Here is an 11,956-nt window from a genome sequence, read left to right on the forward strand (position 1 = left end):
GGATTATAATTTGGAAAGAGCATGAATGAATTCCTATGCACACTGCGCATATCTTATTTGTAGTCCAAAAGCACTTAAAAACAATACAATAATTAAAATGAAGAACAATTTTAACGAATATAAACTTATTAGTATTTCAATCGGAAGTGTGGGCCTGCTTTTGGCTGATGAGATAGGATTGTTGTTGTTGTGTGCTTTCAAGTCATGTCAGACTTAGGCTGACCCTGAGCGAGGGCCGGGTAAATGACCTTGGAGGGCCGTATTCGGCCCTCGGGCCTTAGTTTGAGGACCCCTGGGTTAACCCATTGTGCCACTGTGGCTCATAATAATAGAGTTGGAAGAGACCACATGGGCTATCTCGTCCAAGGATTGGTGCAATGTTTTAATCATTTAAATTGTATTTATATGTTTATTTATTTTATACTTTAATTGTGTTATGTACTGTTTTCCAATGTGTAAACTGAAAGTTGCTCTGAGTCTGAGTGTAAACTGGAAGTTGCTTTTTTCCTGTAATTTGAACCCATTGCTCCAAATCCTAGTTTCCAGGGCAGCAGAAAACAAGCCTGCTCCCTCTTCCTTATGACACCCTTTCACATATTTATACTTGGCTATCAGGTCTCCTCTCAACCTTCTCTTCTGCAGACTAAACATGCCCAGCTCTTTAAGATGCTCCTCATAGGGCATGGTCTCCAGACCTTTGATCATTTTAGTTGCCCTCCTCTGGACACCTTCCAGCTTGTCATTATCTCTTTTGAACTTTGTTATCCAGAATTGGACACAGTATTCCAGTATTCTTCTGATGGTTCAGTGTACACAAAATTATTTTTCACACACGGCATTCGTCAATATACTGCATGAAATATCACTCCAGGCTAGGACAGGCATGGGCAAACCTGTCTCTTAGGAATTGTGGGAGTTGAAGTCCAAAACACCTGGAGGGCTGAAGTTTGCCCATGCCTGGTCTAGGATGTGTGTGTGTGTGTATGTATGTGTATATTATTTAGTCTTTAGGAGGAGCCTGGAAACGTGGTTGTACCAGTATGCCTTCCCAGAATAAGGAAACTCTCAGCAGTATGGCCTCTAAATGCACTTTATTACTGACCTGGGACTGTCTGCACACCCCAGTTCTATCCCAGTTATATCTTACCTGTTCAAGCCCAGCATTATTTTTAAAATTTTAATTATTACATTTGGCCCAGCCATAGGTTTATAAATGTTTGTTGTGCTATTGGTCATGGTTTATTGCATATTTTTGTTTATGAGATTTATTTTAATTGTTTTGCATTGCTTGTTGTTATTGCTTTTGTTATTGATGTGTTGTGGGCTTGGCCTCGTGTAAGCCGCACTGAGTCCCTTGGGAAGATGGTAGCGGGGTATAAATAAAGTATTATTATTATTATTATTATTATTATTATTATATATGCACCATAAATGAATTTAAAGTATGTCTCCAAGATGTCTTCATTGTGTACATACAAAACATTCATTGGTGTTAGGGACACAGAAACAAGTGGAAATGACATGATTTTTCAAATAAACTATTTATTTTTTCTGTCCAAAAGGATATAAGGCAGTCCCCGAGTTGCAAACATCTGACTTACAAATGACTCATAGTTAAGAACGTGAGTAAGATAAGAAGTTAAGAGAAATCTACACCTCGGAAGGGAAATTCATTCATGGAAGAGTTATCCTGGGGGAAAGGTATTTCCACTGAAGCTCTATCACCAATCCTTGCTTCTAGAAGCCAGATTTTTCAAAATCTAATTATCACAGGAACAGTAAGTGAGGTGGAATCTTCTGACAGCGAAACAAACACCACAGGGCTGTTAACCTCCATATACTATCCAAAACTAAAGAATATATATTTTTGGCTGGAGCTGTACTTAAAAAATGCACATGTTCCAACTTACAAACAAATTCAACTTAAGAACAAACCTATAGAAACTATTTTGTTGGTAACTTGGGGACTGCTTGTACACTAGGAATCATGACTTTTAAGTATTGAACTGAAGGACCTAGAGATTCATAAAGAACATTTTAAATCAAACCCACCAATAATTAAATCCAGGGCAGACTATAGTGTATATGCAAATACAGGCATGACAAAGCTTTAAAAATCCAATATTTAAAACATTTCTGGTCCTAAAGCATTTCAGATAAGGGATACTCAACCTGTATTTACAGAATGATAAAGTTGGAAGACGCCATATGGGCCATCTAATCCAACCCCATGCCATGCAGGAAAAGCACAATCAAAGCACCCCTGACAGATGGCCATCCAGCCTCTGTTTAAAACCCTTCAAGGAAGGAGCTTCCACCACACTCCAAGGCAGTGAGTTTCACTGTTGATCAGGAAGTTCTTCCTAATGTTCAGGTAGAATCTCCTTTCCTGTAATTTTAACCCATTGCTCTGCGTCCAATTTGAATACATATCATCTTTGTGTAAATTGAGCATCCCTTATCCAGGAATCTGAAATTCTCCCAAATTGTCCACTTGGGTGGCTGAGATAGTGATCTCTTTACGTTCTGATGGGTCAGTGTACAGAAACTTTGTTTCATGCACAAGATTACTAAAAATAGTGTGTATATAATTAACTTCAGGATACATGTCTATGGAATATACCCAGATTTCATGTTTAGACTCATTATTTATATGCAAATAGTCCAAAATCCCAAAATCCTGTTGCATGCACAATGAAACATGGTGCTATTTGAGAATACAGCTCCCTAGAGAGTTACTCTTGCAAAGACCCCTGACCCAAACCATGCACTGATCAAAGGTATATTTGTGGAAATATGTTCAAGAGGTCATTTGTTTAACTAGTTAAATAATGACTTATTTTTTAGTGGTTGTCAGCAGAAACACTGCACAGTGCTTTCCCCTCAATACGAGAAGCCCATTGAGTCATCATTGTTCTTTAACTTGTTAATTCCTCTGAATTTGTGTATGGAAATTAAACATATACAATGCAGAATTTCCTAGAAGAGACCATTCCTTAGGTCCACAAGCAGCCTTTGGTCTTACTTTGAAATCTCTGCAATAAATCAATTTAGATCTCTAGCAATATCCATCAATGTTCCCAGCAGGTCATTAGGAAAGAAGTAAGATAAAGAAGTGTTGGTGTCTCAGGGAGGGAAGAAGGAGGAAGTTAGAAAGAGGAGAAAAGGTGGTGATAGACAGAAAAGGGAATAAACAGTCCACTTTATGGCTCTAGATCTGCCTAATCCTGGTTTTAGATTATAGATTGGTACATTTTGACATAAGGCACCTGATATGTTTACTTTAAGGGTAAACAAAACAGCTCTCACATTCACTGGTATAGATTAGCAGAACATGGCATTCCTTGATATGACCCATCAAAGTTACTATACTATTGTACCTTCTTTTCAGTATCAGAACGATTCCTTCTACAAAGGATTCACATACTTTGTTATATATTCCTATGTTAGGTATGGTATGTATAATGTAGCATAATTTAGTGGGATGTGGCATAGTAGATTAATTGTGGTGGTGCAATGGGTTAAACCCTTGTGCTGCTGTAGTGCTGAGCTGAAGGTCGGCAGTTTGAATCTGCGGGACCGGGTGAGCGCCCGCTGTTAGCCCAGCTCCTGCCTACCTAGCAGTTTGAAAACCTGCAAATTTGAGTAAATCAAGAGGTACCGCTTCAGTGGGAAAGGCAGTCATGCCAATCACACGAAGAGGAGGTGACAACGCAGGTTCCTTGGCTTGGAAATAGAGAATATCACATCCCCCAGAGCCAGAGCTGAGCACTTCCTCCAAAACCGGAAATGAAAGAAGCCCTGCCTTTGTTTGTGTTTGTGTGTCTCATTGTATTGTAACAAGGCATTGAATGTTTGCTGGTATCTGTTTACATTGTAATCCGCTCTGAGTCCTCACGGGGAGAAGGGTAGAATATAAATACTACTACTGCTGCTGCTGCTGCTACTACTACTACTACTACTACTACTACTTGGTCATGAAAGCCCATTGGAAATACTGGTGAGAATGTATGTAAAAAATCTATGTTTGAGTTGTGAAATACATCAAGATACATGTTTTATCATATGTAGTGGACATGCAACAAAGCATAAAAAAGGAGGCATGCAACATTTGAATATATCTAGATCCAACTTTATTTCTACTGGGACTTACAAACAAACAAAAACCATGAATTTCAAGTTATTACATGATTATTGCAGCAAAACTAGTTTATGCACAAAACTAAATAAAATCGGATTATAAACAGTCTAATGCAAACACAAATAGATGAGTTATCTTGTTTGAGAAAGTCAATTAATAACTTTTTAAAAAGATTTAGAACCATTTGTATCATTTATATACAAAAAGAAAATGTAAAAGTGCTTGCAGATTTTGAAATTGAAACATCGAAATAGCATGGTAGAACAACAACAACAACAACAACAACAATATTTATATCCTGCTTTATTTCTCCCAAAGGAGACTCAAAGTGGTTTAACATAGAAGCATTAGCATACAATTTAAAATATACAAATAGGCAAACATTTAAAAAAAATAAACATAACAGTATTAAAAATTCACAGTTAAAATCTATTAAAACTGTCTTAAGAGATTAAAAGGACCACAATAATATTTTCATTGTGTGTCTTTGAGGAGGAAAGTCTACTTTAACATTTTAATTTTATTATTTTGATGGTTTTTAAAATATAAAGTCATATATATGGGAAATTTTCTTTACAATTCATATAAAATTGATATATCTATCTATCTATCTATCTATCTATCTATCTATCTATCTAGCTACTGGGTGTCCTTGGGCAAATCACATACTCTCGACCTTAGAAAACCCTGTGATCTTAAGGTCAGCATAAATCAGAAAGAACTTGAAGGTCCATGACAACAAGGAAGGAATCAGTGTAATTATTGCATCAGATAACTATTGCAAAACAATCTAAATGTATGCAGGTAATGATTGTGATGCTTACACAACCAATTGCATAAAGACACAAATCCTCAAAGGTTTAGATCAGAACTGCTTCCCTATGTGTTATGTTGACTTCGAACTTTTAGACATTGGTCTAAATTTTGATAATAACATCATTTTATGTCATTATCTGTTGCATGTATTTTATTTTGCTTGGCCTCATGTTAGCCGCTCCGAGTCCCCTTGGGGAGATGGTGGTGGGGTATAAATAAAGTTGATGATGATGATGATCCCAAAATTGTTTGCTGAATTTATTCATGTTTTTTTCTCACGTCATTTAAAAAATACCTTTAAAGTTTTTCTAAAGTGAAATGAAACATCCTACAAATGCAAACATGGATGCATTTCCTATACAATGCACATATAGACATAAGGAATGCCTATCCATTTGGTTTTCAGCTTGTCAGCAATAAACAAGGCTTTGACATTACTTTTACAGCATCATTGATTAACAAGTATGATAACAGTGAAGTTTAGTACCCTTCACCTTCTGCCACCTTATTGATTAACTATTACACTTCGGGTCTTTCATGCCCTCCTTTCATGTAATGTATTTCTTTCCTCTTTGTATATTATCTGGTTTGACCTAGTAATTCTTGCTGTTTGCTTAATCCAAACAGATGAGGTTGAAATCCTATATTTATTTACTTAGGTTTAAGCCACACTGAATTACATGCATGACTTGCTCATGCTTAAAATGCATAGTTATTATCTTAAATCTGTTACTAGAGATGAAGAGTTAGATACAACAACTATATTTTGTACAATGTTTTTCGCTCTGTTCCCTCAACCCCCTCCCTGTTCCCAAGATATTTGTAAACCAACTAACTCCACTACTCCCACTCTCCTTCCCCCCACCTTTCCCGGACCCATTTTCATCTCTTGTGTGAAAAAATCTGAAAGTATTCAATAAAATATTTTAATGCATAGAATTATTATCTTTAAGCTGTTAATTAAGCTACAACAACAGATCTCATTGACTGTAAGAAAAATTATTGATTCAGCCAAGGCATTGCCATTTCTTAAAGACTATATATGCCTACCTCCAATAAATCTAATAAATGAACTCATTGAATCAATGGAACCTCTGTAAAAGTTGATGCACCATATTCTATTGATTTGATGGATTTGCTCTAGTTGGAATGAAGAATTATAACAATTTGACATCACAACAACAGCCATGGCTCAATGCTGTGGAATTCTTAGATTTGTATGTACCCTACTTAATTGGGGTTTTGTTGTTTATTCATTTGGTTGATTTCGACTTTTCATGACCTCATGGACCAGCCCACACCAGAGCTCCTTGTTGGCCATCGCCACCCCCGGCTCCTTCAAGGTCAAGCCAGTCACTTCAAGGATAACGCCCATCCATCTTGCCCTTGGTTGGTCCCTCTTCCCTTTTCCTTCAATTTCCCCCAGCATCATTATTTTCTCCAAGCTTTTCTGTCTTCTCATTATGTGGCCAAAGTACTTCATCTTTGCCTCTAATATCCTTCCCTCCAGTGAGCAGTCATGAATTATTTCCTGGAGTATGGACTAGTTTGATCTTCCTGCGGTCCAAGGCACTCTCAGAATTTTCCTCCAGCTCCACAGTTCAAAAGCGTCTATCTTCCTTTGCTCAGCCTTCCTTATGGTCCAGCTCCTGTATCTATGGGTTACTACAGGGACTACCATTGCTTTAACTATTCGGATCTTCATTTCCAGTGTGATGTCTCTACTCTTAACTGTTTTGTTGACCATGGCAATTGCTCTCCTCCCAAGAATTGTGTACTAGAGCTGTAACCTTTTAATTTGTGGTACCCCAATTAACACAGACTGCAGCCAGTCTGTGTTAATTGGGGTACCACAAATTAAAAGGTTACAGCTCTAGTACATATTTGATTCCTCTATATTTTAACAGTAATTGTTTCTAAAATGTACTGTTTTTATAGAATATTGGAGTGACTTGAATCCTTCACCGCTTTTCAAAAATGAAAGGTCAGGGTCTGTTCAGTTTTCTGTGCTGCAATGCCTGGCTGAGTCACAAATGTATCTAAATTTTATCTGACAGTGTACTAAAACAAGTTTTGATGGTGCCTAATGTAAAATGCGCGCACACTGTGAGAAGTTGAGAGAGAAGTCGCAAAATTGATACATCATACACTCATCTGTTTCAAGCCAACAACATTTGGAAGGTGACACAATACTTCAATATTCTATATATGCAGTGCAGGGAGAAGTTACTTTTTGGGAATACAATTCCCATAGACCCACATAGCTAATGGCCATGCTGATTGAGAGATTTTGCAGATTATATTCCACAAATAACTGTTCCAAGTACTGCTTCATTGCCAGTTTATCTAATGGAGCAAAACATTATCCATTGTTGGCTAGGATTTAGGAAAAGTGGATAGCAGGAAGAGGAAAACGTAGAGTATGAGGTTCCTGTGCAGTTAGCTCATGAGAGATGGGTGCAATCCCTACAGAAAGCCTGAAGAACACGTGGTTCTCCAGATGCATCTGGATTGCAGTTTCTCTCGTACTAGCAGCTATACTGACAAGGACTGATGGAATCGTACCAGAACATCTGGATGACATATTGGCCATCTACAACTTGCATTATTTATTCAGAGGGTTCCAGATGAGCAAGGCAGAAGAGAAAACCTTATCATCTACCTATGGTTCCTGAGTTATTACTATTACAGATCATGCATTGCTTTGCAGTAGTTCCGCTCCTTCCTGGAGAATTGCACCCAGTCGGTGAAGCTGGGGGACACCTGTTTGGATCCCTGGCCATTGACCTGTGGGGTCCCACAAGGTTCCATGACAAACTCTACTATTCCTTTCCACCTAACTCCAAGAAAGCCCCCCAGATCCTGGACCAGTGCCTGGCAGCTGTGAGAGGGCCAACAAACTGAAGCTTAATCCAGATAAAGCAGAGATCCTCCTGATTAGCGGTGTAGCTGATCAGGGTATAGGGTGCCTTCCTGTGCTCGACGGGGTTACACTCCCCCTGAGGACACAGGTCTGTAGTCTGGGGGTCCTCCTGGACTCAGCGCTTACACTTGAAGCTCAGGTGTTGGCAGTGGCTGGGGGGGGGGGGTTCACATAAACTTGTGCACCAGCTGCAACTGTACCTTGAGAAGTCAGACCTGATCCATGCCTTAGTTACATTAAGATTGGATTACTGTAATGCACTCTATGTGGAGCTACCTTTGAAGATGGCTCAGAAACTGCAATTGGTGCAAAGATTGGCTGCCATACTAATTGGAGATGATTAAAGGGAGCATACAATGCCCCTATTAAAGCAGCTTTGTTGGTTGCCGATAAGTTTCCAGTTTCAATTCAAAGTGCAGGTTATTACTTATAAAGCCCAAAATGGTTTGGGCCCAGTCTATCTTTGCAACCGCATCCCCCCCCCCCCCCCCGCCTATGTAAGTGTTAACATCTGCTGGGCAGGCCCTCCTCTTGGTCCCACCACTGTCACAAGTGCGATTGGTGGGGATGAGGGAGAGGGCCTTCTTGGTGGTGTCCCCCCGGCTTTGGAACACCCTCCGCAGGGAGATTAGGCAGGTCCCCACACTGTCCTCCTTCCATAGAGATCTGAAGACTTGGATGTTTAAACAAACCTTTGAGAATGTCTAGCCCAAATGGTCCACAACCAATGACACAGCACCGCACTTTCATCCCATGCCCTGTTCCTTAGCTACAATTTGCACTATCCCAGTCCATTGTTTTGTTTACAATTTGGCCATATCTCATGGTAGTTGTCACCATGGGTCATTGAGTGTTGTTCTGAGGTTAAACTGTTGTTTTTATATGCAATAGTTTTTATTTATTGCATTGTACTGTGCATTTATTTTATTCTTTGTCTTGGCACATTGTGCCATATGTAAGCCATCCCGAATCCCTTTGGAGAGATGGAGGTGAGGTACAAAAATATATTATTATTATTATTATTATTATTATTATTATTATTATTATTATTATTATTTCCTATCCAGGATACTGGAGTCTAGAAAAGCCTTGGCTTGGCGTGTGAACTATATCTGGCCTGTGTCTCCTCCTCCCTACCCAAACAAATACTTCCATGTTCCTTTGAACATAAAGAGGCCGGACTCTTATATGATAGCGGAATCTTAGCTGAGCATGATCTTAATTAAAGAAAAAACATATCTATCTCGTGCCATGCAAATACTGAGTGAAAGAGAAGAATGGTAGAGTCTTAAAACGGATTACGGGACCAAATATCAATGGTGAGGAGGAAATCAGTTAATGTAAATAGTTAAAAGACAAATGTTACTCATAATCTGGAGGGACTCGCTAATTGAAAACAGCAATCAGAACATACTTTTTCTAAAGAGGAAGTTTTGTTCACCCAAATGTGACTTATTTATGAATATTTCCAGTATTGACCAGTATTTGTTTTTCATAGGTTTTCAACAATGCCTCCCATAATCCCTCCTCATTCCCATGGAGGCCGGGACTTCTGAGTGTTGAAGTTCAAAACATTGAAAGGGTCACAGGTTCCTCTGCACTACAAGATGTGGCAACTGGCATGATGTGAACTAGCACTATGCAAAGTGCTGACACAATATATTGGTTTTAATGTAAATGCATATTTTACTGTATGTTTACGCTTTGACATCAAATTGCTGCCTAATTGGTAACGCCACTCCGAGTCCCCTTTGGGATAGAGAAAGACGGGATTTAAATGAACTTAATAAATAAATACTATTAAAAGTCCATTATTTGTAATAGCAGGACTTTGGTACAAAACCTTTACAGATTAAGCAGGTCTGTGTTGCACCACAGTACGAACCCCACACACCCCTGCTCCAAATATACATTTTCTGAAGATCATAATTCTTTAAGGTAGGTAAAGGTTTTCCCTTGACATTAAGTCCAGTTGTGTCTGACTCTGGAGATTGGTGCTCATCTCCATTTCTAAGCCGAAGAGCCAGCATTGTCCATAGACACCTCCAAGGTAATGTGGCTGGCATGACTACATGGAGCGCCATTAGCTCCATGTAGTCATGGAGCAATAGGTACCACCAGAACGGTACCTATTGATCTACTCGCATTTGCATGTTTTCGAACTGCTAGGTTGGCAGAAGCTGGGGCTGACAGTGGGAGCTCATACTGCTCCAAGGATTTGAACTCATATTTACCTCTCTTGCAATCTGAGGAATGTAACTTGAAATTAAAACTTTTCAAATGGATTATGCCGCTTTATCAAGTGAGAATAGGAAAGCTATTTTATGGTAGGAAAAGTCCTCACTTAAAAGCCTTTTCAATAAACCATTTGATTTATTATTTTTGAGGGTTGAATCATGGTCAAGCTAGGATTTAAATGGGGCCAGTCTGAGAAGTTCAGGAGGTGAGTTCAGAGAGTGAGCTTTGTCAGAAAGCAATATAAATCCTTGAAAGGATTGCTTCAACTAAACGAAGTGGTATAGTTTTATAGAAGCAATCATCATTTGATGGCTTCTTGGAGTCACCTGATCATGAATCTGCCTTTTCTTTATAGTGTTGTTTTCAATGATGTAGTGAGGTTTGGACTTTGGGGCAAAGTTCAGGGCCCAACCCAGCTTCTCAGTTTGGGTGGGGGCACTGTTATCTTCATTTATAATTAAAGAAACCTGTTTTGTTAAGGGTTTGCATGAACAAAAGAACGAGAATGAACGCAAAGAAGATTACTCTAAACAAGACGGACTTGTTCCTGGTCAGTTGAAATGTGGATCACAGGACTGAGTTACACTGCCCTGAAATCTCAGGTTTGCAGCTCCTGGTCTTGGTCTGGAGCTTAGAAGTGCCTAAGAATCAGTTTGCAGATAAAACCAGTTCACTAGCAATGCTTTTTCCTGGAGATGTGTGATACCTGTCTGGATTACAATGCATTTGGATTAATGTATATACCCCAGTATCCAAGCATTTGGATTAATGAATCACACTATGTTTGATTTCAGTGTCTTGGAAACTAACTCTATTTTTTCCAGTTATGTACTATGGAAAAATGGCTATAACACAGAACAGTAGGTTAAGATTGCACTTAGAAAATCCTAAAATTGTCAATACTGATTTGTTCTTGGCCAGTAGAGTATTGCAGGATTAACTCCTCTTTGGGGATAGATAATACTGAGGTTGAATCAACACTGCCATATAATCCATTTTCCATATCAAGATTATATGCTTTGAACTGGATTACATGAGTCTACATGGAGCCCCTGGTGGCGCAGCAGATTAAACCACTGATCTGTTGAACTTGCTGACCATCCTCAGAGGTTGTGAGGTCTGTTGGAAACAAGGCAAGTGGGATTTATATATCTGTGGAATGTTCAGGGTGGGAGAAAGAACTCTTGTCTGCTTGAGGCAAGTGTGAATGTTGCCACTGACCACCTTGATTAGCACTGAATAGCCTTGCAGCTTCAAAGCCTGGCTGGTTGCTGCCTAAGGGAGTCCTTTGTTGGGAGGTGTAAGCTGGTCCTGATTGTTTCTTGTCTGGAATTCCTGTGTTTTCTGAGTGTTGTCCTGATTTTCGTTTTTTAAAAAAAAATATTGGTAGCCAGATTTTGTTCATTTTCATGGTTTCCTCCTTTCTGTTGAAATGGTTTCGCTCTGTACCATGACATGGTGGTTGTTAGAGTGGTCCAGCCTTTCTGTGTTCTCAAATAATAGGCTGCGTCCACGTTGGTTCATTAATTGCTCTGCTATGGTTGACTTATCTGGTTGAATTAGTCTGCAGTGCCTTTCATGTTCCTTGATTCGTGTTTGGGCAATGCTGCGTTTGGTGGTCTCTATGTAGACTTGTCCATAGCTGCATGGTATAATCCTCTTAAATTTTTTACTTGGGTAATTCTAGACAGACATGGAGGTATACTTCTAGTCATACTTTCCATGTGAATGTGGATCACATCAGATTCCAATGCAAACTGTTTTCATATTCTTCAATCTGGATTCACATCAGTTCTAAACATTGTGGTCTTGAGCCAGTAAGGAAGGAATGTGTGGAA

Source organism: Anolis sagrei, chromosome 6, assembly GCF_037176765.1.
Source record: "Anolis sagrei isolate rAnoSag1 chromosome 6, rAnoSag1.mat, whole genome shotgun sequence".
Lineage (NCBI taxonomy): Eukaryota > Metazoa > Chordata > Lepidosauria > Squamata > Dactyloidae > Anolis > Anolis sagrei.